Here is a 5,000-nt window from a genome sequence, read left to right on the forward strand (position 1 = left end):
GGAAAAGACAAAGAGGAAGAAGGAAAAGACCAAGATGATAAAAGAAAAGAAGCTAAAGAAGAATAGAAAGAATAAAAAGAGTAAGAAAAAAAAGAAAATGGATAAGACAGAAGACAAAGAAGAACCGACGAAAAAAAAACATACGGAGTAGTTTTTTATACAAAACCAATCAGTTCACCAGCATCTTTAATCAGCATGTTTAAAAAAACCCTATTAGTTATAACAGTCACGCACCGTTTTGAACACCTACTACCCACCACCACCACCACCCCACCCATCTACCCCCTTACCCAAACGAAAGAGCTCACCTATATATCTAAGGGCTGCCCAGAACGACCCATTCAGACGACCCACGTGCCCTATCGAGACGCCATCTTGTCTGCCTCGTAAATTGGCCACCTTTAAAACGACCAGCCTTATCGACACCATTACCACCATCGCGGCCAAGGGGGAAAAAGTGTGATGCAGGCTCGGATGGAGCCATAAGGCCGGCCAAGAGCCCGTCCAGTGCGCGCGCGCGCTCTAATAGCTGTCCTTGTAGCAGTTTATGGGGGTTTATGATCGGGGGGAAATATTTGACAAATTAGGTGGCGCTCTGATGGGGTAGAAATAAATATCAAATGCCTTGATAGGCTTGGTGCTAATGTATATTAATTTATGTTAACGGAAGAATATCTGTATGTGTGTAGATATACCTATATACACACACACACACACACATACATATATAGATATATATATATATATATATATATATATATATATATATATATATATATGTATGTGTGTGTGTGTGTGTGTGTGTGTGTGTGTGTGTGTGTGTGTGTGTGTGTGTGTTTTGTGCGATATACCTATACACACACACACACACACACACACACACACACACATATATATATATATATATATATATATATGTGTGTGGTGTTGGTGTGTGTGTGTATGTTGTGTATATATATAATATTATATTATATATATATATATATATATATATATATATATAATATATATATATATATATATATATATATATATATATATATATATATATATATATATATATATATATATATATATATATATATATATAAATATATAATATATATATTATGTATGTATATGTATATATATATATATGCTCATCCTCTATCTCCCTATCCCTTTTTCCTTCACTCTCTTTTCTCTTTGTCTCTTTGTCACTCTTTTTATTCTATATCTTCTCTCTCTCTATCTCACTTCCTCTCTCTCTCTCTCTCTCTCTCTCTCTCTCTCTCTCTCTCTCTCTCTCTATATCTATCTATTCTCTCTCTCTCTCTCTCTCTCTCTCTCTCTCTCTCCTTCTCTCTCTATCGCTCTCTCTCTCTCTCTCTCTCTCCTTCTCTCTCTATCGCTCTTCTGCTTCTCTCTCTCTCTCTCTCTCTCTCTCTCCTCTCTTCTCTCTCTCTCTCTCTTCTAGTCTTCTCTCTCGCTCTCTCTCTCTGTCTTTGTCTCTCTCTCTCTCTCTCTTTCTCTCTCTCTCTCTCTCTCTCTCTCTCTCTCTCTCTCTCTCTCTCTCTCTCTCTCTCTCTCTCTCTCTCTCTCTCTCTCTCTCTCTCTCTCTCTCTCTCTCTCTCTCTCATTCTGGCACTCTCCTTTTTACGTGTGTATGTGTGTGTGTGTACATAGATATATACAACATATATATATACCTTCATACATACATACATACATGCATACATACACACATACATACATACATACATATATGCATACATATACACATACATGCATACATACATACATATACATGAAAACAGATGGGCCAAACCTTCTCCCGATTTTAGTTCCGTGACCCATGAAAATCCAGTAGATGTCAAATAACAATTCCGCAATCCCTCTACACCGATAAGACTTGAATTGCACCAAAATCAACGCTTTTATTCCCCTGTTATTCTTGCAATTGCACAGCATTAGCGTAGGATCAGCCGCATTAGCGCGCTGCACGAATCAACAACATTCTCAAGTTCGAGCCAGAGTGTCTTCCTGTTCGCTCTGTTCCGCGTCCGATCGCATTGTGGCTGACGCGATGTCTTGGTTGCCTGCTTGGTCGTCGGAGAGCCATGGTTATCTTTGTTATTGTCGTTTCTTCTTTGTTTTTTGTTGTTGTTGTTTTTATTTCTTCTGCCTCTGTTCACTCTTTGTTTTTTTGTTTTTGTTTTTTGTTTTCTTTTTTATTTATTTCTATTTTTCTTTATTTGATTGTTTCGCTTTCTTCTTCTTTTTTTCTTCATCCTGTTCTTCTTCTTCATCATTTTTTTCTTCTTCTTTTTCTTCTTCCTCCTCTTCTTCTTTCTCCTCTTCCTTTCCCTATTCCTCTTCTCCGTTTTATTCTTCTTCTTTCTTCCCTTCATGTATCTCCTCTTCCACCTCTCAGACTTCTTCCTCATCTTTTTCTTCTTCTTCTTCCCGCTTTCTCTTCCCCATATATCATTTTGCTCTTTCCCTTCCTACGTTCAATCCCCCCCCCCCCCTCCACCACCACCTTCCCTCCCTCTCCCCTTCCCTCTTACCTCTCATTTTCTTAGTCCTCTTCCTCCTCTTCTCTCGCTATCCTTCCTCTTCTCCTCCGGTCCCTTGCCACTTCCCTTTCCTTTCCTCTCATTGCCTCCTTATCCTCCGCCTTCTTTGCTGCTTCCTCCTCATTCTCCTCTTCCTCCTCAACCACAACACCTCCTCCTTCTTCATCCTCCTCCTCCTCCTCCTCCTCCTCTTCCTCCTTCTCCCCTTCCTCCTCTTCCTCCTCCACCTCCTACTCCTCATTATCATCATCAGCCTAATCATCCTCTTTCTCTTCTTCCGTCTCTTTATCCTTTCCTTCTCCACCTCATCATCATCATCATTATCACCATCATCTTCCCTATCATCCTCTTTCTTCTTCCTCTTCTTCTTCTTCTTCTTCTTCTTCTTCTTCTTCTTCTTCTTCTTCTTCTTCTTCTTCTTCTTCTTCTTCTTCTTCTTCTCCTTCTTCTTTTTCTTCTTCTTCTTCTTCTTCTTCTTCTTCTTCTCTTCTTCCTCCTCCTCCTCCTCCTCCTCCTCCTCCTCCTCCTCCTCCTCCTCCTCCTCCTCCTCCTCCTCCTCCTCCTCCTCCTCCTCCTCCTCCTCCTCCTCCTCCTCCTCCCTCCCCTCTTTGTCTCGAAGCTACGACGATACAACACGGTAGGATGACGTGTTTTGGGGATAGATAAAGTGACGCATAAAACAATTATTTTTATTTTTCTCTCCTTCTCATTTCTTTCTTTCTTTTCATCTCTCCTTTTTCATTTCCCATTTTTTCTTCTTTTTTGCTATTCTTCTTGGTGAGTCAATTTTACAACAATAAAAATATATGTATATATATATAGTCGAATCTAAATAAAGCTTCTTTTTCTAGATGCTTTGTTTCCTTCCTTTTCACTCTCTCTCTCCCTCTCTCTCTCTCTTAGCTCTCTTTCTCTCTCTCTCTCTCTATCTCTCTTTCTCTCTCTCTCTCTCTCTCTCTCTCTCTCTCTATCTATCTATCTATCTATCTATCTATCTCACTCTCTTTCTCTCTCTCTCTCCTTGCTCTCTCTCTCTCTCCTTGCTCTCTCTCTCTCTCTCCTTGCTCTCTCTCTCTCTCTCTCTCTCTCTCTCTCTCTCTCTCTCTCTCACTCTCTTTCTCTCTCTCTCTCTCCTTGCTCTCTCTCTCTCTCACTCTCTTTCTCTCTCTCTCTCTCTCTCTCTCTCTCTCTCTCTCTCTCTCTCTCTCTCTCTCTCTCTCTCTCTCTCTCTCTCTCTCTCACTCAATTTTGTTCTCTCTCTCCTTGCTCTCCCACCCCCCCCCCCTCTCTCTCTCTCTCTCTCTCTCTCTCTCTCTCTCTCTCTCTCTCTCTCTCTCTCTCTCTCTCTCTCTCTCTCTCTCTCTCTCTCTCCTAGCTCTCCTACCATCTAAGTTTAATTTCACAAAAACACCCTGATATATACACAGGATGTTAGGTGTATTTCAACATCATTTACAGTTCGCCAACCACAGTTTCCCAGCGAATACTTATTACTTCTTGCTGCTTTTTATTTGCACAAGCAAAAGAACGAGCGTGTGCGTCACTCTAAAAGAATGAGCGAAAAATTGCATTGTGCACTTTCATCTTTGAGGAATGTTCGAGGAAATAAAACGAAAAAAAAAACGGAAAAGACATTACAGTAAAGGCATCAACAACAATAATGTAGTTTACCCGAAGAATTACTGAAGCAAAACTTAGTTAACTTTTGACTATCTTTTTTCTTCTTCTTCTTCTTCTTCTTCTTTTTCTCTTTCTTCTTCTTCTTTGCCTTCTTATTCACTTTTTTTCTTAATATTCGTCTTTTCTTCTTCTTGAAATCATTATTGTTGTTATTACTGATACCATCATTATCGTTACTATTATCATATTATCATTATTCACCTCCTACTCTTCCTTTCATCTCTTGTTATTAATACCATCATCATTATTGTCATCGTTATCATCATTATCACTATTATCATTATCATCATCATCATTATTATCATTATCATCATTATTATCATTACTAGTACTGTTATCACTGTTATCTTTACTACTATCATTATTATCATTATCATTATTTCTACTGCCTTTATCCTTATTGTCCTCTTTATATTTCTGATTTTCTTTTATTAATTTTTCCAACTTTTTTAATCTACTGGCGCAAGAGTGTAATACAGACCTTATACGAAAATCCTTTATCATTCATTTACATATCTATGTGTAAATGCTGATTTTCTCTCTCTCTCTCTCTCTCTCTCTCTCTCTCTCTCTCTCTCTCTCTCTCTCTCTCTCTTTGGGTGTGGTGCATTATTCACATATATAGATAAACAAATACACTCGATATAACATAGACACATACAAAACGCACACACACACACACACACACACACACACACACACACACACACACACACACACACACACACACACACACACACACACACACACACACACACACAC

General features: G+C 39.1%; 1 protein-coding gene across 2 annotated transcripts in view; it reads right to left on the bottom strand.

Moving 5' to 3' along the window:
* The window catches only part of LOC122255324 (lachesin), an 88,744-nt gene that overhangs the window by 14,360 nt on the left and 69,384 nt on the right, over positions 1-5,000 (bottom strand). The gene's annotated exons all lie outside the window — the stretch shown is intronic.

Source organism: Penaeus japonicus, unplaced genomic scaffold (assembly GCF_977035675.1).
Source record: "Penaeus japonicus unplaced genomic scaffold, GWHDUDI00000001_assembly GWHDUDI00000041, whole genome shotgun sequence".
Taxonomy (NCBI): domain Eukaryota; kingdom Metazoa; phylum Arthropoda; class Malacostraca; order Decapoda; family Penaeidae; genus Penaeus; species Penaeus japonicus.